This window comes from Pelobates fuscus, chromosome 5 (assembly GCF_036172605.1).
Source record: "Pelobates fuscus isolate aPelFus1 chromosome 5, aPelFus1.pri, whole genome shotgun sequence".
Taxonomy (NCBI): Eukaryota; Metazoa; Chordata; class Amphibia; order Anura; family Pelobatidae; genus Pelobates; species Pelobates fuscus.
Window position 1 is genome coordinate 186727217 of NC_086321.1, and position 23865 is coordinate 186751081.

Below are 23865 nucleotides of genomic sequence, written 5' to 3' on the forward strand. Positions count from 1 at the left end.
ACTAAACCTGAGAAAAGTTAGACATAAAGAGCCGATCTAGCAAATCTAATATAGAAAAAAGTTCCATCTCAGCTCAAGTCACAGTTTGGCTACTTTAACCTAATTTTTGCCATTTGGATTTTGATTTACTAATAATGGAAAAGTCTCGGAAAATATAGAAGTGTATGTATTGTGATAAAGTGAAGGCAGAGAAGCCATTTAACCCCAGGGGGAGTATATGTAGTTTGTGTTTTGTGCAACACAAAGCGTTGTTTAGTTATGGGCCCCTGGGGTGGAGTATTTGGAGAGAAGGGAGGGCCAATGCTCCACTCCACAGTTTAGTGGTTTTCATGGGAGACATAGATCCAGGCCAGGGTTTTTTGGACTGTCTCCAACACACTGCTCAGCTGCTGATAATCAGCTGTAGCAGTGGGAATAAACCACTCCCTGCTAGGCAGGTAGAGGGGGATTGCTGGCTTCCTCTCAGGAAGCAGGTAGGAGAGAGGGTGTTCTCTCCAGTAAGAGAATCAAGGAGACTAGGCACTGGGAGTGCTAGCTTCGGCAGCACATATACTAAAATTGGAACGATACAGAGAAGATTAGCATGGCCCCTGCGCAAGGATGACACGCTAATTCGTGAAGCGTTCCATATTTTTTTAGTGTAACCCCTGAGAGATAGGGAATCTGATGTGAGTTAGTGCTCAGACGAGCTAGGCTTTTTGTTATAGGGATTTGTGTTACATTATTTCATTTATGGTTACATTTGCTGCTGCCTCATGTGTGGATTTACGAATAAAGTTGCCAGGATTAAAATAAAATTAAAGGACTGTGCATGTTTTTGCCCTAGAGGACCGTGCTATCTACAGACAAGGATCACAATATGGTGGAGAATGCGGGCACAGTAGCACATTGAGGGTCTGTGGGTGTGCCAGTCATCCGTTGGTCTGCTTATTGAGGACTTTTATTTTGTCAGACCTGCTAATCGAAAAAAAAAAAAAAAAACACTGTACCTTTAAGACTGTTACCTGTGTGGTGCTATAATGGAGGACCTGCTGAAGGCTCTGGTACAGACAACTGCTGTACAACAAGAGGCAACCGCTAAACAACAAGGCACAAACAGTTTCCTGGCTGCACAGGTTAAGAACCTGAGGGACACTCAGCAGGAGCATAGAGCTGCCCTTACTGAGGTTTTGCAGATTGCCCCCTGCAGGGAGCGTGGGGACAAGGGACCCCGTAACCAAGCTACTGACATCCTGCATAAGATAACAGAGGCAGTAGAAGAAGTCTTTAGCAAGCTGAAAAGCATGGAGGAAGCAAAGCGTGATGTTGAGAAACACGCAGAAGAGAGAGAACAGGAATTAGAAGGCAAGAAGGATATAACTGAGCCTGAAAGTAGTGATAACGTGGAAGAGAGTGAAAAGGCAGCTGGATCCTCCAAGGAACAAAAAGCAAAAGAAAAAAAGGTAGTAATGAGACCAGCAAAACTAAAGGAAAAAGCGGAATTGTCAAGAGGCAGTGATGGTGACACTGATGACATGCGCCAAAGTAAGAAAGGTCAGAGGACTCCGAAGGGAGAACAAGACAAACTGATTACTGAAGTTGACAAGTGTTTATATGAAAATCAAAACATTGCAGCTTCACGTGAAAGCCTCAAACTTGCTCTGAGTGACATCACAACAGATGAAGTCTTAGAAAAAGAGTTGAAAACTAAAACATTTTCAAGCTCAGACACTGAATCTTGCATGTTTCAAGAGAAAGCTGGAAAGGCATTTGGAAACAGAAAGGTACTGAGAAATCTTCCCAAGGCAACAAAAGGAGAAAGAAAGACTGTGACTGAGGCCAGCAGTGTAAAGTCGGTTTGTGCTATAAAGCATGAGACAAGTAAAAATACACCATGTAAAGGTGATAAGACCAAAGCATGCAGAAACATCCTAAAGAAAACTGCAAAGATGAGAAATAAATGTACGCAAGGCCAAGTGTTGGTCGTAAGCAAAACCCACCCGGAAGGTGCAAGTGAAGCTAGTGGATACAGCCAGGGAAAGAAAAATGAAGCAGAAGCCGCTGATGTTCATCCAAGTGAACAAGTTAAAGGCATGAGAAGCAGACTGACTTGGGGAGTCAGAGAAGACAACAGCGAAGGAGCTGAGCTTAATAGAGAGAAGCAAAGCACCCCAGTTGAGCTAAAAAATACTGTGCACTGTTTAGTAGCAGAGGCTACCCAAGAATGTCGACCAGCTGTTGAACAGTTGGGCAGAGAAGTAGTGGCAAAACAAAGTCACAATAAGAAAGGCAATGTAGCCGCTTCTGATCTAAGCCAAGAGAGAGCGACTGTTACAGAACCATGCTGGGATGAAAAAATGGGCACTTCCGCAGCTAAGCCAAACCAAGGCGAAAATGACATAGTAGATGACATTGGCGTAGCAGAACGAAATATTTCAGAGACACCTGGTATTGCTACAAAGACTTTAAATGATTGTTCGGGAGCCGTAAAACTGGAACTGCTGGCAAAGACTACTGCTACAAGGCCTGGGCGCACTGACTACCTGGAACAGCTGCCAGATCCTGGGAACACAGTCATGGGATTAAAGGCGGGACTCGGAATGCCTGACCGGCTGTTTGATACCGGGGCTGTCATGACCCAGCGAGAGGCCATAACTGCGTCTCTGTACACCCCTGAGGGAGCAGGGAGACCACCAGACAGCCCAGAGGAAAGCATTGCTAACATTGAGAGGTGGCTGCTCAAGGCCGAGCAAGCAGAGGATACCCCTGGGAAGGAAACCAGGCAAAGGAAAGAGGAGCTAAGCTGGGAGTCTGGGCCTCCGGCAGAAGAACAGCGCTCCATACCAGGCCAGGCCGAGCATGATAACATGGAGCTGAGATCAAAGGCTGCATTCATGCAGGAGGAAGTTGCTCTAGACAGCCTCCATGGCCAACCCTCTGAGGATATAGAGAGGAGACCTGTAGCATTAACAGTAGAGCGCAATGAAGGCTCCCAGGAATTCACAGAACTGATGGAGGGTATTGTGGAGCCCTTCACGGAGGGATCTGTTCCAGTGAAGGATGAGCGTGACTCTGCCTCTGAGGGCGAAGCGAATGAAGTTGGAAGTTCAGGGCACCAGTACGAGAATGAACATAGCGATGCAGAAGAGGACAGGAGAGGGGGTGCCAGTGGATCAGAGAATGATGAAGCTCCTGCAAGGCGGGTTGCAAGTGACTCTGAAGATGAGACGCCTGCTAAGCGCACAGCTGCCAATAAGCGAAAGAAAGTTGCAAAGCATGCAAAAAGTGACTCTGAAGATGAAGCTCCTCTAAAGCGTGTAGCTGCCAATAAACATGTAGCTTCTTCAAAGCATCTGTCTAAGCGGACAACCTCTGCCAAACATTCAGCGAGCGACTCTGAAGATAATGCTCCAGCAAAGAAGGCAGGAAGTGACTCCGATGAGGCTCCCCCGAAGCACACAGCAAGCGATACTGAAGATCAAGTTCCTGCTAAGCGTGCAGTTATTGATCCTGATGATGATGATGTACCTGAGCCAATGGTTATTAATGACGATAAAGCTCCTCCTAAAAGTATTCCTTCTGATTCAGAGGATGAAAAGCCTGCTAAGATAGAAGACAATTCAGAGGATGAATTTCCTAGAATGAAGAGGAAAATTGTGTCTTCTGATGACAGTGAGGACGATTTTAAACCTGACCCTAAGAAGAATAAGAAGTCCTTGCAGCGCAGCTCCAGTAGTGATGATAGTGAAAATGAGGGTACGAAAAAAGAAAGACCTGAAAGTGAAGGAGATAAAGCAGGGAAAAGGAAAGCGGCAATCTTGACAGACAGTGAAAATGGAAAGAGAGGACAATATAACTATGATGGTAGAACGTACCTAAAAACCCCATTTTGGCTACAAGACCAGACTGAGAAACAACTCCGATGTTTCAACTGCCACATGCAAGGACATATTGCATATAACTGTCCTGAGAGTGAAGAGCCAATACAATATGACTTAGTAATAAGGGCTCTGCATGGGATTGTATTGACTTGCTTAAAGAGGTGTATGGTGACTGGTGGTGGTACAGCACAGATAAAAGTGGTGATGGTGGTAGGGAAGAGTGCACAAGCACTGATAGATTCAGAGATGGAGGTTACTTTGATGAAAAGTGTTCTGTTCCAGCAAGAGTATGCAGCTGCCCACCTTGGTGGTGTGGCGATTCACAGGGTGGACTGTGAAGCACACCTGATGAAGGTCCAGTTAATTGTGCATAATGTAAGGGCTGCCGGTTTGACCGCTAACAAGTGTTATCTAGGATTTGAGGAAGCTAACTATTTGGGTTATCCACTTGGGTGGAGGTTCCTTAAAATACAAGGGAGCAAGGTAGCAGCCATCTACAATAGGCCACTTCCTGTAACTGAGGAGCAAGTCAGGGCTGGTACAGCCCTAGGTGACGTGAATGTTCACGGTTTGTGTTTTAAGGCCGCTCGACCCGATGGGTCTGAGCTGGGGGGGAGGATATGTGATAAAGTGAAGGCAGAGAAGCCATTTAACCCCAGGGGGAGTATATGTAGTTTGTGTTTTGTGCAACACAAAGCGTTGTTTAGTTATGGGCCCCTGGGGTGGAGTATTTGGAGAGAAGGGAGGGCCAATGCTCCACTCCACAGTTTAGTGGTTTTCATGGGAGACATAGATCCAGGCCAGGGTTTTTTGGACTGTCTCCAACACACTGCTCAGCTGCTGATAATCAGCTGTAGCAGTGGGAATAAACCACTCCCTGCTAGGCAGGTAGAGGGGGATTGCTGGCTTCCTCTCAGGAAGCAGGTAGGAGAGAGGGTGTTCTCTCCAGTAAGAGAATCAAGGAGACTAGGCACTGGGAGTGCTAGCTTCGGCAGCACATATACTAAAATTGGAACGATACAGAGAAGATTAGCATGGCCCCTGCGCAAGGATGACACGCAAATTCGTGAAGCGTTCCATATTTTTTTAGTGTAACCCCTGAGAGATAGGGAATCTGATGTGAGTTAGTGCTCAGACGAGCTAGGCTTTTTGTTATAGGGATTTGTGTTACATTATTTCATTTATGGTTACATTTGCTGCTGCCTCATGTGTGGATTTACGAATAAAGTTGCCAGGATTAAAATAAAATTAAAGGACTGTGCATGTTTTTGCCCTAGAGGACCGTGCTATCTACAGACAAGGATCACAGTATATACTGCTTTATTATGTTGCCATGCATATATATAAACTACTAAACATATATTTTATAAAACTAGTCAATGATCGTACTGCTGCTAGAGTTGTACAATAAACACATATTTGACCACTTCAATAAAGAGTTTAGAATTACAATAAGCTTTTTTTTTTTTTTTTAATGCAGGTAGTCAGGATGTTAGAGTGTTTCAGCAACCCGCTGTGAAAACATGGTGTCATCATGGGATTTGTTCATTGTCTGGATGGTCTCCCTCATGATGATCCAGTCATCTTTCCAGTTTTCTGGCACTCTGATAGAGAGTTGCTGTTTCAGAAAAAGAAATCTCAGGTGAATATACCAATATCATTAATTGATCAAATTGTTTTATATTTTTAAATAAGAATGCATCACATAACATGATATTCTACAGAAAACGTTTTGTCAAAGATTAATGTCGAGTAACAACATTATGACTGAGAAAACAATCAAAGTAATTTTAATCTAAGCCTGAAGCAATCAATCCATGAGAGATTTACTTGTGTTTTATTCAATGAAAAAGACTCCACTGGTAAATCCCAGACTCATTTATTTGTTTGGGCACAGATTAAAAGGAATTTCATTCATTCGTAGGAGCTGAGCATAATTTCTCCACAAGTCTAATTAAGATATCATTGGTATATGTGCTAAATTTTTATAATCTTCACATCTTTATACAAACCTGAAAATCTGGAATGAGAGTTAGATTAAACCCAAATACTTCAAATGCAGTCAACCACTCGAACAGTGCAGTGAGTGCATGGATGGTCTAGGAGAGAAGATACAAGACATGTATTTTTTTTACTGGAATAATATTAGGGATATCTAAAATCCTAAAACATTTCCAACCCCAACAGGCAAATAGCCCATCACCCCAATGCTCAACTTAAAGGGACACTATAGTCACCTGAACAACTTTAGCTTAATGAAGCAGTTTTGGTGTATAGAACATGCCCCTGCAGCCTCACTGCTCAATCCTCTGCCATTTAGGAGATAAATTCCTTTGTTTATGAACCCTTGTCACACCTCGCAGCATGTGACTTGCACAGCCTTCCATAAACACTTCCTGTAAAGAGAGCCCTATTTAGGCTTTCTTTATTGCAAGTTCTGTTTAATTAAGATTTTCTTATCCCCTGCTATGTTAATAGCTTGCTAGACCCTGCAAGAGCCTCCTGTATGTGATTCAAGTTCAATTTAGAGATTGAGATACAATTATTTAAGGTAAATTACATCTGTTTGAAAGTGAAACCAGTTTTTTTTTTCATGCAGGCTCTGTCAATCATAGCCAGGGGAGGTGTGGCTAGGGCTGCATCAACAGAAACAAAGTGATTTAACTCCTAAATGGCAGTTAATTGAGCAGTGAAATTGCAGGGGAATGATCTATACACTAAAACTGCTTTATTTAGCTAAAGTAATTTGGGTGGCTATAGTGTTCCTTTAAGGCCTAGACTTTCACCTAAACACAGTTATTGATCAGAGTCCACCTCTAGTTTGTCTTGCTGGTCCAAAAAATTAACATTTCCAGGGTTTACACCCACAAGTGACATTGTTGCTCAATGACCTCCAAATAAATTACTAAAGGCTTGTATATAAATAGGGAGATACATTTAGTGACATAAACAGAAAGGTTGCTGCTCAGAGACCCAGAAACACACACACACATATCATGGTGCAGAAGCAGAGAGCATCATGTACATGGTTAGATAGGTTATATATAGCATAATGTCATGCTCAATTTTAGTTTTTCTGGCGCTTTTCCTATTTGTACCTATTTATTCTCTTTGTAAATTGAATTTCATACAACAATAGAATTACAATATACCTTGTTTAATCTGAGTTTAGATGCAGGCAGTCAGGATGTTAGAGCGTTTCAGCAACCCGCTGTGAAAACTTGGTGTCATCATGGGATTTGTTCCTCATCTGGGATGGCCTCCCTCATGATGATCCAGTCATCTTTCCAGTTTTCTGGCACTCTGATAGAGAGTTGCTGTTTCAGAAAATTATATCTCAGGTGAATATACCTATATAATTAATTAATTAATCTTTTTTTTTTTTTTTTTTAAACACATCACATAGAACAAATTAGGAGAATATTTACAGAAATAGTGTCTGGAAACCTAAAAGCTAGAGACTAAACCACCAACATGAGGACTGCGCACACAGGTGCTTGTTAATGAAAATAGTTTTCATTGAAAGTAAACCTCCTTGGGATAATTTAGAATACACAATATCAGGTAGTATATAGTAAGTATATAGTAAGTATACCTTAAAATCTGGAATGAGAGTTAGATTGAACCCATATACTCCAAATGCAGTCAACCACTCGAACAGTGCAGTGAGTGCATGGATGGTCTAGGAGAGAAGATACAAGACGTGTATTTTTTTTACTGGAATAATATTAGGGATATCTAAAACCCCAACAACATTTCAAACCCCAACAGTCAATAATATCCAATAGCACATCACCCCAGTGCTCAAGTTAAGGCCCACATTGTCACGTGAGCCCAGTTATTGCAGAGTCCACCTCTAGTTTGTCTTGCTGGTCCAAACAATTTCCAGGGTTCACACCCACAAGTGACATTGTTGCTCAATGACCTCCAAATAAATTACTAAAGGCTTGTATATAAATTGGGAGATACATTTAGTGACATAAACAGAAAGGTTGCTGCTCAGAGACCCAGAAACACACACACATATCATGGTGCAGAAGCAGAGAGCATCATGTACATGGTTAGATAGGTTATATATAGCATAATGTCATACTCAATTTTAGTTTTTCTGACGCTTTACCTATTTGTGTCTATTTATTCTCTTTGTAAATTGAATTTCATACAACAATAGAATTACAATATACCTTGCTTAATTTGAGTTTAGATGCATGCAGTCAGGATGCTAGAGTGTTTCAGCAACCCGCTGTGAAAACTTGGTGTCATCATGGGATTTGTTCCTCATCTGGGATGGTCTCCCTCATGATGATCCAGTCATCTTTCCAGTTTTCTGGCACTCTGATAGAGAGTTGCTGTTTCAGAAAATGAAATCAAAGGTGAATATACCTATATCATTAATAAATTAAATAAATAATTCAGTTTTTTTTTTTTTTTTTTTTTAAACACATCACATAGAACAAATTAGGAGGATATTTACAGAAATAGTGTCTGGAAACCTAAAAGCTAGAGACTAAACCACCAACATGAGGACTGCGCACACAGGTGCTTGTTAATGAAAATAGTTTTCATTGAAAGTAGACCTCCTTGGGATAATTTAGAATACACAATATCAGGTAGTATATAGTAAGTATATAGTAAGTATACCTTAAAATCTGGAATGAGAGTTAGATTGAACCCATATACTCCAAATGCAGTCAACCACTCGAACAGTGCAGTGAGTGCATGGATGGTCTAGGAGAGAATATACAAGACGTGTAATATTTTTACTGGAATAATATTAGTTATATCTTAAACTCTAATAACATATTCAAACTCCAACTATCAATGCTATCCAACAGCCCAGTGCTCATTAAGACCTAGACTAGGGGTAGGCAACCTTTGGCACTCCAGAATTTGTGGACTACATCTTCACTGATGCTTTTCCAGCATTATGGAGTTATTGGTTGCCTACCACTGGCCTAGACTGTCACCTGAGCTGAGTTATTGGCCAGAGACCATCTCTAGTTTGTCTTGCTGGTCCAGGCAATTAACTTTTCTAGCACCTACGCCCACAAGTCATACTGTTGCTTAATTACCTCACTTTAATGAGAGCCAATGATGAAACAAAGTGGGGTTTGACAAAGTTTCCTATGTGTGCCTATTTATCCCGTTATTACATTAATTTATTCACTTTGTAAATTTAGTTTCATACGTTTAATAGTAGATCTAACAAAAATAACACAATTTGAAATCTCCCAACTGGGTAATTAAGTGGGGCTAAGTGCACAACAACCTAAAATATTTAATAAGCAATGCAAATCTAATAACACCTACCTCTAGAGTCAAGTTCCCTTCAATGCCTTTAACCATCCCGTATATATGGAATGAATATACTAGAAACACGGTATATTAAGAAAAATAATAATACGTCATATAAAGAGGAAATAAAACAGTGTATGGGTTAACACACACTTGTCTATTTAATAAACAGTGAAATGTGATAATTGAAAACAAGCTTACAAAATTAAGGTCAAAATGGCAGAGTTGGAAAACATCTCTAAGTCTGCTGAAATAAGGGTTATCTCCAACTCTGCAATTTTAGCTTGAATTGTGCCAGCCACTTCTCAGGTCACCACAGCTCACAGTTTAATGAATAAACCCCAATGATTCATTAATGTGATTTAGTAAATCTCATTCAACATCCTGTTTATCCTCTGCCAATAGAGCAAATCTGTAGAGATCACAATTTTTGCACTATTAAAACATGTTAAAAGGATACAATGCAGCATGAAAATGAATGAAAGGAAGGTTAGTGCTATTCTCCAATAGATGATGGTATTGCTGTTCCATCGAGGATTTGCTCGGTATGCCCTTATTGAATTGCAGAGCATAAATATCAGAGCACACGAGATTGTGGAGACCCCTACTACGCAATGTATTATGGGTAATTCATTTTCCTGGAAGACAAAATGTTCAGGTTATTTTCTCATTGTTCATTATAAGTTCTCTGTATAACTTAAAGCAGGGGTTCTCAACCCAGTCCTCAAGGACACCCGAACCAGTTCAGGATTTAGGGATTACGCTGCTGTGTCTGATGTGTTTTTAGGGGGGGAAATAAACACTTTAGACACAACAGGGTAATCCCTAAATCCTGGACTTGTAGGGGGTCCTTGAGGACTGGGTTGAGAACCCCTGACTTAAAGGAACATTCTCACCCTACTAAGTTGTTATGGGGGCAGGAGTATCTGTTTCCTTGAGCTGCTTAACCCATTTTAGAGCAATTTTACCTCAAAATTGGATCCCTGGCTCCAAACGTACTGGACTTCTTCTTGTGCCCTTAGTAACCTGGCTCCAACCAATGCTTAGTACTTAAACGATTTCTAAATAGTTTAAAAACTTACCAGGATCCCCCATGAAAGTATCAAATAATTTAATACATAATAGTCAAATAATTAAGTACATTATTTTACTACTAACTGTTGGACAAGCTCCCCTGAAACTATAAACACTGTAGTGGGCTGTAGAAAGTATTGTGCCCAGGATTCTACTTTGATGAATATATTGCACTTACTATTGTCTACAACTGTGAACTTTTAATTTTACGAAATGCGGTTGCATTCATCCTTTATATAACTATTTTCTGATGCCCCACACATCATGGGTACAGATGTGTTTCTTTTATTTGGAATTAATTCAAAGCAGGCCTGTTGTCTTGTCTAATTTTTCCTATCTAGATACCCAGTGATGATCTAGTTTAGTTTAAATGTTTGGACAGTTTTCTTGTAAATTGATGTTTATTTATAGGAAACCAATAAAATAAAGTGTGATGATATTCCTATGAGACTGTTTAGCTAATGCTGCCAGTTTAAAACAGTGATGGTACCCTGATTATGTGTCAACTACACTTCCATGAATAACAGCACACCTAGAGATGTGTGTAGGCCATTGTCGGTTTAGAATTTTCTTTAATATCAACAATAAAAGCACACAGCATTGTTTTTTGTTCACGTTTGTAAAATTGTTACTCACCTTAAAAAGGACAGCCATCAGATATCTGAGGGACCCTATCCACCCAATGCACAGAAGGGCATACTTGGTGGTTTTCTTTACAGTCGGGTTCCTCAGTTCAATCAGCTTGACCATCATATATATTTTAATGGCCGCTAAAAAAAGAAATAAACTGAATTAATAGCAGGCTTTCTTAAACAAGACTTGTATAAAGCATTTTAGAAAATTCTAATACAGCACAAAAATAACCTTAAATAACCTTCAAACACATCATCAGTACAGGTTTATAGATTCTCTTTTTGAGAGACTAAATATTTGTGTTTAAATGTTTTGTTCACAGTTACTATTGTCCATTAGTAAATGTTTCAACCGCTGAAGTGAACCTATAGATTATTTCAGTCAGCTCCCATCATTGTATTTCAAGAGCGCATAGAAGAGCATGTATTTTCTTTTAATTTCTATTATCAATGTCAAAAATCTATCCACACATTAATTCTAGTTAATAGTAAATGGCAAAACTGGTGACACTTACCAAACATGCCGGATAAAGTAAGGACAAAAGTCAAGACAATGTTCTCTGGGTACCTTTCACCGAGAGAGCTGGAAGAAGAACAATGACAATGATGCTTACAGGGAAATATAACGGACTGAGTAGTGACAATGCTGTGAAATGTACAATTAATGATTAAATATTACATAGCTACGGAACCATTCTGTTTGTGCTCTATACCATTAGGATCTTGATAACATTCCCCCACTAAGAAGACCTTGAAACTTTTGACACAACTGATTGTACCCCAAAACATAGTTTTATTCTTTCTTTTCTATGTCACAATATTTTCAAAATTATTCATATGGGAGATAGAGGGTTCACGGAATCACGGAGGCTTCGTGGGACTCTCAGGGTAAACTTACTACAATTACCTGGGGAGCCTCCACTGAAGCCAAGACTTCTATTATACAGTCATATGAACCAGTTCTGCTCTTGTAATTACTCCGGTCCATCTCCTTTGATGCAAAACCATCCTGAATGATGGATGAAAATCTCCACAATTTTAAAGTATTTTTGTGCAGTAAGACTAGTGGTGGTGGGTTAGTGAATTATGGATGCCTATATTATTATCATTTTGTCAGTTGAAGGCTGATTTATTTGTGCATGTTGTATTCAGTTTGGCAGCATTGAAAGTGTTAGTTTTGTTAAGCGCTAGCTTGGCTGCACATAATATTGATTAATAGTTTAGGGGTTAGAAAAATATAATCAGGTGTCAACACAGACATTAGGACAGGGATACAAATATCTCCATGTTCTAAATGCTTTTTTTCTTGCTTCAAACTTTATAGCTGCACGATAAATGGAAATTCTTTTTATTTGTACCAGATTTCGTCTATTAGTGTTCTAGTAGTCAATAGGATATATACAGATAGCATATACATGCAATTATGAAACTTCCTAACGGTCTGCAGATGGCCTGGTGCAGTTGTTGAGTTGTGTCTGCACAGTTCACATTCTCCAGGTTAGCACATTGAATGTTCATGCCTTGAACTGCGTCATCAATAATTCATGTTTTTATCAGCTGATTACTATTCTCAACTACTCTCAGAAAATGAATGTTTATTTTTAACCCAATGAAAGAGCGAATTGAAATAATGATGATAATAATAATACTAGCACTAATTACTTAACCTACCTGAGTAGTTATTATTTAGTATTATTTTGGTTCTCAATTAAAAAATAAAATTGGGCAACATACAGTATATATAGATCAATGATGGCTGCTGTAGGCTACTCCACATTTTCACTTCTCTCATCAAGCTCAGCCCTTGTAGTGGCTGACACTAGGATAATCCTCAGTGATAAAGAATTACAGTAACATAGCTTACCTTACAGATGGCAAAAAAGGCGCACTGTGCTTTAATAACACAGCTAGCATATAGGCAGTTGCGTGTCCCATGAACGCAAACAAAGTAATAAGGATCGGAAAGAACGTTAATCCTTCACACAGCATTTTGTGTATTCACAATTAATACAATTCTCAAGAAACAAATCAGTCTCAATAATGAGCCAAGGTCTCTTTCGGAATGCAGCCTGTAAATCTACCCTGGAATGGATAGTATCACACTTGGTGATGTCATAATTATGCATTGTGATGTCATTGGAATTGTCATTCAGATTGCCTGTGTGTTGAGTCATAATGCAGATTCATGCAATAACTGTAATACAAATTTCTGATAGGCCAATAGATATTACACACTGAATGATGCTTATATTTTTTTTATCCCCACTGAGGACATTTGCATAACAGTTACCATTGCTTTCTCACTGACCACAGAAAGGCAACAGCTGGAAAATGAACTTTTGGCTTATAGCTGTAATGCTGCAAGTTTGTGGCACATTTATAAGAATAATTGTGATATTTATCTACCAATCAATCTAATTCATATGAAACACAATCTTTCCTTCCATAAACATGTATAACGTTCTGTTATGTTGTTGTAGAATTATTAAAACCTGTATTAAATTTCTCCATTAACTCCATCTAACTTCATTATATGACAGATTTTCTTAACAACATTTAGAATATTAGAAAGAGAATGTATTTTCTAGAAGAATATGAGTAACACCGGAATTATCAAGTTCCTGTAATATGAAACATTGTATGCCCTAGTTAGATCACGAGAAACTGTACTAATGAAATGTCCATTCACTAAAAAAGCCTTGAACCTGACCTCGAATCTAACAGCACTAACTACTCAAAATGGCTGGCTGCCAGATCCCCCCTCCCATCGAGCGAGCCTCGTGCTAAACAACAATGGCGCTTGAATCTTATGTCCAATCCCTGTCTAAGATGACGACATCCCATGATGGGAGGATGCCTAACTGACCACTTAACACATAGACCAATTAATAATATAGATGGGAGGGCATTTAACTTACCACTTAACACATAGACCAATTAATAATGTTTATTTGTTGTTATCTTGATATTCTATGATGATGTAATATTGCCTTTAAAAGGGTCTGCATACCCGCTTTTTAACCAGATGCCATTAAATTTTCTCGAAGTTCTTTTAACCTGAACTCCATGTGTCAGTGTGAATTTACTTCTGCGTATACGCAATTTAATCATCTCAGATTTGGACAGGAACAGATAGTCATTCAAACATATTTGTTTGCTTAAAATAATCTATATCAATTTCATACGTTCTAAAGAAGACATACTTTTATCTTGCTCTAATAGAGCAAGAAAATATTTCTAATTTTAATATATTTATACATAATGTGGAGTTTTCTTATTTGTCAATACTTCTCCATAGAACTGGATATAGTGCAGGAGGAAATTTCCCTTTGCATTATATATAAAATATTTTACCAGGATGGATACATTTTCAAGTATGTCCTGGGTCCACAAAACATTGCATTGTTACAATAGGATACAATAGTACAAAAATACAATATACAAACGATATATATATATATATATCTATATATATATAGATATATATATGCAGGCAGTAAGTAGAGCACTCCAGAGGACTTGTTAAGATCATTTATTCAGTGCAGAAGAAAATCGACGTTTCGACCCTCAGGTCTTTATCAAGATACTAAACAGTGTACAACAGTGACATTATATACCCTAACTAATTAAAAAGTAATCACTTACCCTGGAATAGCTGTGCACCCCCGAGCCATGTGTGAACGCTGACATGTGATTGCAAACCATGCCGTACAGGTCCCGTAAGTGAGTGATGACGTCACGAATAGTGCGACCGGAAGAGGTCGTGAACATGCGTCTAGGTAACCAAGGGAACTAGTTGTAAATGGACTTACGTGATAAATGTGGAATAACGTGGGTTAAAGGAATATGTAAGTTAGATAGACCTACTGATGGATCTGAGTACTGATGTGGGTATGTACTGTTGCAAAGAGCAAAGATGCTTAGGGTAATGAGCTAAGCGAAGAGAGCATAATATACGTAGAACACAGATAGCTGGCCACAAGGAGCCTATATTACACGCCACCTATATACTGATGGACACTATACTGAATATCCATATGTAGACTATGTTGATATTATGCTGCACATATTTAGGTATTTACAGTGTTAACTAACCATGTCCACCTTGCTTTTTGCTTTTTGCATTGTAGTAGGGAGGGCAGGACTTTGGTTATAGAGTCTGCCATTTATAGTCCCTATATACCTTGATTCTTGTATTTTCGCTTCTTTCATCTTGTACGCTTGGGTCCTTAGGTCTGTTATTAATTTTCATTTTTCTGGTCACGGTTTTATCTTCATCACTTCTATTTACCATGCATTCAGTCACGCACGCAATCTTTATTCTTTATCTTCACACATCTATACTCTCATGACACTCTCTTAGTGTATTATCATGCTTATTCACAGTCTTCTTTATCATCTCTCGTCGGCCTCATCACTCTTTATCCCCTGGCGACTAGGTTCGCATTTATATATTTTTCTTGTGTATATAGCATCATTTGTCATCCCACATAGGTTCGTTCACCTATACATATTTCCCCTCCTCCACGTTCTTTTGTCACGTTCCCACTATGTACACACTTACTCTGCACTCCGTCCACCAATACCTTTATATAGGCTCCTTGTGGCCAGCTATCTGTGTTCTACGTATATTATGCTCTCTTCGCTTAGCTCATTACCCTAAGCATCTTTGCTCTTTGCAACAGTACATACCCACATCAGTACTCAGATCCATCAGTAGGTCTATCTAACTTACATATTCCTTTAACCCACGTTATTCCACATTTATCACGTAAGTCCGTTTACAACTAGTCCCCTTGGTTACCTAGACGCATGTTCACAACCTCTTCCGGTCGCACTATTCGTGACGTCATCACTCACTTACGGGACCTGTACGGCATGGTTTGCAATCACATATCAGCGTTCACACATGGCTCGGGGGTGCACAGCTATTCCAGGGTAAGTGATTACTTTTTAATTAGTTAGGGTATATAATGTCACTGTTGTACACTGTTTAGTATCTTGATAAAGACCTGAGGGTCGAAACGTCGATTTTCTTCTGCACTGAATAAATGATCTTAACAAGTCCTCTGGAGTGCTCTACTTACTGCCTGCATATCTATTTACGCTTTGCAGCACCGAGGCTTTTTCTTCTGAACGTATTTAAAGGTAGAGTGCCAGACTTTGCATACATTTTCTATATATATATATATATATATATATATATATATATATACATACACGCACACATATATATATATATACACACACACACAAACACACACACACACATATATATATATATATATATATATGCACACCCACATATATATATTTTATACATAACAGGTAATAAATATATTCAACCATTAAAGGTGCATTCTGTATTGAGGTAGATTGCCATAGATCTCTTAAAAGATTTTAGATTGAATGAAGATTTGACGGTGTCCCTGAGGTTATTCCATAATTTCAGTGCTCTGTAGGAAAATGAGGAACGAGACACTTTATTTTTGTATTGCGGTATGCTAAATATCGTGCTAGTACTGGATCGGAGGTTATAGGAGGTGGGAACAGCTGGGGAGAGCATTCTACTCAGGTAGGGTGGGAGCTTCCCAGAAATGCTCTTATGCTCAAGGCTGGAAAGATGAAGAGTGCGTCGGGATTCCAGCAATAGCCAGTTTAGCTCTTTTAACATGTCACAGTGGTGGGTAAAGTAATTACATTCTAGTACAAAGCGACAGAACAAATGTATTATTAGTTCTGGGTTTTTCTCTGATTTAATTCTTTTTTTGTACTTATTTATCAATTTAATGTTTCGATTAGTCCAACATTTGTTCAAGACATTTTCCATTAAAGAAATCTGCTGCTCTTACTGCTGATCACAATTACCTAAAGCCTCTGTTCTAAGCCTTTAATTATGACACACCATCATGGATGATCAAACAGTGCATTGTAGTGCATCATCCAGTTTGACATTTATTTTGCTACTTGCTTTACCAGTTACTACAGTTCAATTTCGAATAAATCCTCAAGCGGTTGCCTTCATCTATGGTGCTGTTGAGAAGTTGACTATAACTCTTAATACTCCTTATTTTTCTGAAAATAATGAGAGTTCCAGTCAACAGATTAACTCATGCACAGCTCCTCAGAAATTATAAGCCGATTTACTTAACTCACAGAACAACATTGAAAGTAAACATTGGCCGAGAGCATGAGTTGATTACTCTTAGTGTTTGAGCCTAATTCCTTTGCTGCCAGATTTAGTTCAGATAGAGAGCTTCTGCCTCACTCTCTGAAATAATGGAGGTGGGGAGCAGTGCCCTAGCAGACCACAGATACAAAGTCAACCGTTCTGGAATAGTTTAACTACTTTCTGTGCGTGGGGTGTCATGGCAATCCTGGCACCATAATCACTACAACAAACTGTAGTGGCTAAGGTACTTGCAGTGTTCCTTCCATAGCGTTCAGAATGAACATGCTTGGAGTGATGACCATGAAAGTGAAAATGTTCTCTACAGGTCTCTTAAAAGAACACTATATTGCCCTCTGATCCCCCCTCACTCATGGCCCTCCATGCAGCACATAAAAGGTTAAAAAAAAACTTTAATCACTTACTTAATTCCAGCGTTGATGTTTCTCGGTGCTGCGTCGGTGCTCCGCCTCCTCCAACATCAACCCATGTGCGGACCTAATGCACATGCATGGCAAGCGCTATGAGCGCATTAGGCCCTCCCCATAGTAAAGCATTGCCTACTGACTCACTAGAGCCCTTAACCCACCAATTGCAGCCCTGCTACATCCCCTAAACAGCTCCTACCCCCCAACTAGAGCCCCTATTCCCTACTACAGCTTCTATCACCCCCACTTTAGAGCCCTTATTCTCCCATTGCAGCATCTTAACCAACACTACTGCCCCCTATACCTGCACACTACAGCCCCCTATCCTTCACCACAGCCCACAACCACTGCCCCTCCTAAGATTATGTTCTGGATCCCCTCCTGATTCTACCAGGAATTGTACAATCCTATCACATTTGATTGTATAACTGAAAATCAATATCTAGGACAAGTAACTGTATCTAAAAAGTATTGTAAATTAGAAGTATCGCATCAATGGGGAAACAAAGCATTGTCTGAGATCTTCTACATGAGCAATTGTGAAAATTGGCATTGCGAGGAATGAAAGGAAAGTAATACTCACCCTTCAAACCCTTACATGGCTGTTGGTATACAACGATATGTAGATGGTACTATAGTGGGAGTGGGATATAGTGACAGAAAAGGTAAGGGTAGGGTAAAAATGTAGGTTGCTAGGATAGTATTCACTGAGGGCTTAGTGTTTTGATTTGATGACAGTTGCAGGAGCTTAATAGATATGTGGGGTTGTTGCAGATCAGATATTCATGAATTCTTCTACATGCAAAGCTGGTTGCAGAAGCTAGCATCTTGATTAGATGTTCATGTGTAGATGTCATTGTTGCATTTTCAAAACCTTTTTATAGCTTACTCATATTCTACAAAATCTATGTACAGCTGTTACTGAGAAAGGTAGGGGGTAGACTTGAGCTTGTGTGCTACCCAAGGTCAGAAAGAAACTTTACAGTCAATAGTATCAGCAACTTTGAATACAGGAGATACCAGGCCTCCGTTCTTTTAGCTATAATAAACTCTATTTTAAGCCTTGCTTTGCGACACAGCAAATACATATTAAACTTTCAATATCAACCCTTTATAATTTTTTTTATAGGGGCTATGCGCTCTAGCCGCCATTTCATACTTTTTTGTATCTTCCATTTGTTGAATGCATTCATTTATGTGCGGAGGTTTTGTTTGTAACCATTTTCTGCTTATATTTGTGAGTGCAGCGGAAATAATGTGGTATATTAAGTATCTGTCAGCTTTTTTAATGCTAGTTGGTAAGCACTGGAGGATGTAGTGTTCAGGTGCTTGTGGTAGGTTAGTCTTGGTCACCTTTTGTATTAGTTAGTGTATGTCTGTCCACAGTTTCCCCAGATCTGGGCATGTCCACCACATGTGCAGCATTGTTCCTGGGTGTTTGTTGCATCTCCAACAAATCCCCGAATGTGCCGGTGTGATATGTTTCATTCGTGTAGGGACCAAGTACCAGCGGTACAGTATTTCCTACTTATTTCCAAATGGGACGTGTTCAGTGTTAGGGTTTTGTTTACGCGGAATATGTATGCCCATTGGTCATCCGTTAGTCTCTTGCCCAATTCTGTTTCCCACGCTTGGACAAATGTAAGGTCATGTGGGGATTTTGTTAGATAGTTTTGATTGTATATCTTAGATAATGGATGTGAAGGCTGTTTGTTCTGTAGGCACATCTGCTCTAGGATTGTAAGGTTTGTCCACCTGTCTTTTGAGGGAAGTAAATGTTTGTGTTTTCCCAGCCAAGAGCCAACCTGCCTATGTGCGAATTCTGCTGAGTTAGGGAGTTTGTGTTCCCTTTGCAGCTGCTTAAATGATATAAGTTTGTGTTGGTCATATAGCTGGTATAGGTGTCTCAAACCTGTCGTGTTCCAAGTGACGATGTTCACGCTGTTACCCTGTGTGTAATGCCGTAATTTGAGTTTGTGGAGGTTCTGGGCAGTTTTGTGGAGCAGCAGGTCATTGATTTGTTTAGTGGTAAGTGCTATTTCTATTAGTCTTTCGTTTTTGGGTTTTATTAATATAGATGTCCCGAACAGTTTTCAGGCGAATAGTTCCAGGCGAACATAGCTTGTTCGCGTTCGCCACGGACGGCAAACATATGTTCGGTTCGCCACGGACGGCAAACATATGTTCGGTTCGCCCCTGTCAGGATCGGGACAGGGATCCAACACGCAGAGTACAAAGAGTAGTAGGTACGTATACCGGACCTTAGAATGGCCGGACTAACGTAAGGACTAAGTAGAGAATGGTCAGAGACAAGCCGAGATCGAGGGAACGAGAAGACAGGTAAGCGAGAGACAAGCCGGGTCAAAGGATAACAGAGATAAGCAGGGTAATACAAACAAGCCGGGTCAGAACCAAAGAGACAATAGAAATAGAAATAGAAATTTCTCAACCACACATAAATCATGCTTTCCCTACCCTTCAGACTTTCTCCCCAGCTACTGAACAAGAGGTGGCTGCACTTCTCCATTCCTCTCGCCCCACCACTTGCCCACTTGATCCTGTCCCATCTCACCTCATCAGATCTCTCTCCCCTTGTCTTGTGCCTATCCTAACACACATCTTTAACTGCTCTCTCTCTTCTGGCACTGTTCCTGCTGACCTTAAACATGCCACTGTAATACCTATCCTGAAAAAACCATCTCTTGACCCGTCCTCCCCCTCGAACTATCGTCCCATATCCCTGCTCCCTTACTCATCAAAGCTTTTGGAAAGACTTGTCTTTACCCGTGTGTCTCACTTCCTTAATTCCAACTCTCTCCTTGACCCTCTTCAGTCTGGCTTCCGCCCTCTCCACTCTACTGAGACCGCTCTTATCAAAGTGACTAATGACCTAATCTCCGCTAAATCCAAAGGTCACTACTCCATATTAATTCTCCTTGACCTCTCTGCTGCCTTTGACACAGTTGATCATTCTCTCCTCCTTCAAACTCTTCAATCACTCGGTCTCTGTGACTCTGTCCTCTCTTGGTTTTCTTCCTATCTCTCCCAACGCTCATTTAGTGTCTCCTTTTCCAAGGATACCTCCTCCCCTCGCCCTGTCTCGGTTGGAGTTCCCCAAGGCTCTGTCCTTGGTCCCCTTCTATTTTCTCTTTATACTGCCTCTCTTGGAAAACTTATTGCCTCTTTTGGATTCAACTACCACCTGTACGCTGATGACACTCAGATATACCTCTCCTCACCGGACCTCTCCCCGGCCGTCCTGCAACGTGTCACTGCTTGCCTCTCTTCCATCTCTGACTGGATGTCGTCACGCTTTCTCAAACTTAACCTCTCTAAAACTGAACTCCTTGTCTTTCCTCCTCCTAATACTGATCCTCCTCTCTCACTCTCCCTTCAAGTCAGTGATATCCACATAAGTCCATCCCTACAAGCGCGCTGTCTTGGCGTCATACTTGACTCTGGTCTCACCTTTGAGTCTCACATCCAGTTTGTTGCCAAGTCCTGTAGGTTCCAACTCAAAAACATAGCCCGCATCCGCCCCTTTCTTACGCAAGATGCTACCAAGGAGCTTGTCCATGCTCTAGTAATTTCCCGCATGGATTACTGTAACCCTCTCCTGATTGGTCTCCCCAAAAGCCGTACTGCCCCGCTACAGTCTGTAATGAATGCTGCAGCTAGACTGATTTTCCTATCCAGTCGGTCCTCTCACACCTCGCCCCTCTGCCAGTCCTTACATTGGCTCCCTGTATCCTATAGGAGTCAATTCAAAGTGCTAACCCATACATTTAAAGCACTGAACAATTCCAGCCCCTCTTATATCTCTTCACTGATCCAGAGGTATGCCCCTCCTCGTACCCTCCGCTCTGCCCGCGACCACCTCCTGACCGCTGCTCGCACCCGTACGGCCAACTCACGCTTGCAGGACTTCTCACGGGCGGCTCCTCTCCTATGGAATAACTTGCCTACTGCCATCAGACTCTCCCCTAGTCTTCAATCATTTAAGAAGGGCCTTAAATCCCATCTCTTCAGGAAAGCGTATGGCCTCCCAGAGTAATCTCTCCCTTACATACCTGTCCCTATGGGATAGTGCTTTGCTCTCTCCTCCAGCTCTGCTTCACTCCTACTTGATATTTCCTATCCTAATGTTTCTAATACCCCACCTCCTATAGACTGTAAGCTCATTTGAGCAGGGTCCTCTTCAACCTATTATTCCTGTAAGTTTTCTTGTAATTGTCTTATTTATTGTTACATCCCCCCCCTCTCAAAATATTGTAAAGCGCTACGGAATCTGTTGGCGCTATATAAATGGCAATAATAATAATAATAATAATAATAAATACCAGAGCACTGAGTGACTAGACAGGCTAGAACCACGACAGGGCAATGAGCAAATGCGGGAAGCTCTATTAAATACCCCGGTTCTAGGAGGTAATCACACCCCCGACGAGTCCTGATTAGTGTTCAGGGCTTGACTGACAGGTCGAGCAGGATTGGCGTCATGACGTCGGCTACTGAGCGTCGCGTCATAAAAGGACGTGGATCCCTCGCGGCCGGCGTGTAAACGACCGAGGGGACCGCGAGGAACGGGGGAAACAGCCCTTCTGAAAGGAAAAACGTCTAAGTCTCTCCTCTTATCAGAGGTAGAGACTACAGGTACCCTGACAGTAGGGACGAGATGGAAAGCGGGAGTGAAAAGCCCTGCGGAGACGAGGAGCATGTACATCCTCCTGAGGTACCCAAGTCCTCTCCTCAGGACCATATCCCTTCCAGTCGACAAGATACTGTAACCTCCCCCGAGAGACTCGAGAATCGATGATGGAGTTGATCTCGTATTCCTCCTGACCCTCAACCTGAACAGAGCGAGGGGAGGAAACAGTAGAGGAAAATCTGTTGCAAATTAGCGGTTTCAGCAAGGAAACATGAAAGGAGTTAGGGATGCGTAAGGCAGATGGAAGTACTAGGCGATACGCAACCGGGTTGATACAAGTCAGGACCCTGTAAGGACCAATGTAACGAGGAGCGAATTTCATAGAAGGAACCTTTAAACGAATGTTTTTTGTACTCAACCATACCCTATCACCAGGAACAAAAACTGGAGCCGCCCTTCTGCGCTTATCAGCGTGTTTCTTGAACAACATGGAATTATGTAGGAGAATTTGTCGAGTCTGATCCCACAACTTCCTCAGATTGGCAACATGAACATCAACCGACGGTACCCCTTGGGAAGGAGAGACCGAAGGAAGAATGGAAGGATGAAAGCCATAATTCATGAAAAAGGGGCTAGAACGAGTAGAATCACAAACAAGATTATTGTGTGCGAACTCTGCCCAAGGAATCAAACCGACCCAATCGTCCTGATGTTCGGAAACAAAACAACGCAAATATTGTTCAATTTTTTGATTGGTACGTTCAGCAGCTCCGTTAGACTGAGGGTGATAGGCAGAAGAAAAATTCAATTTGATGCCTAATTGAGAACAGAAGGATCTCCAGAAACGTGAAACAAATTGGGAACCTCTATCAGAAATAATTTCGGAAGGTATCCCATGTAAGCGAAAAATTTCTTTAGCGAATATTTCCGCCAATTCAGGAGAAGTCGGAAGTTTAGGTAAAGGCACGAAATGAGCCATCTTAGTAAACCTATCGACCACCGTGAGAATAACAGTCTGTCTCTTAGAAATAGGCAAATCCACAATAAAGTCCATGGCCAAACAGGACCATGGTCTCTCTGGAATGCCCAAGGGATGTAATAGACCACATGGAAGAGTATGAGGTTGCTTAGTCTTAGTACAGACCTCACACGCTCCGATGAAATCCTTAATATCCTTCCGTAAAGAAGGCCACCAGAAATCTTTAGAGATCAAGGAATATGTCTTGCGAATGCCAGGATGCCCAGCCACCTTACTTTCGTGAAAACACTGTAAGAGCTCCAGTTGGAGTTCAGGAGGAACGAAGTGTCTTGCCACAGGAGTCTGTCTAGGTGCCAGATGTTGCAACTTCATGATCTGGTCAGGCAGCGGAGAATGAATTTTAAGACTTGTGTTGGCGATAATATTGCACTTGGGAACTATAGAAGACAAAACTGGCTCAGATACAGTAGAAGGTTCATATTGGCGAGACAAAGCATCGGCTTAAGAATTCTTAGAACCAGGTCTATAAGTGAGTACGTAATTGAAATGAGTGAGGAATAAAGACCAACGAGCTTGCCTGGAGGACAATCGCTTGGCCTCCCCAATATAGGACAAGTTCTTGTGGTCCGTCAAAATAGTAACAGGATGTAAGGTCCCTTCCAATAAATGTCTCCATTCCTTTAAAGCCATGATAACCGCTAGTAGTTCCCTGTCACCAATGTCATATCTGCTCTCCGGGCCTGATAGTTTTTTGGAAAAAAAACCACATGGATGTAATGG

The 23865-nt window shown here is 40.9% G+C and overlaps 2 non-coding genes across 2 annotated transcripts; both read left to right on the forward strand.

The window, feature by feature from the left end:
* Positions 1-528: 528 nt before the first annotated feature.
* On the forward strand, positions 529-635 carry LOC134613165 (U6 spliceosomal RNA). Its single transcript, XR_010091188.1, has one exon. It is a non-coding gene; the product is annotated as a U6 spliceosomal RNA (small nuclear RNA).
* A 4204-nt stretch (positions 636-4839) lies between these two features.
* LOC134613162 (U6 spliceosomal RNA) lies at positions 4840-4946 on the forward strand. The gene has a single exon (XR_010091185.1). It is a non-coding gene; the product is annotated as a U6 spliceosomal RNA (small nuclear RNA).
* The last annotated feature ends 18919 nt before the right edge of the window (positions 4947-23865 follow it).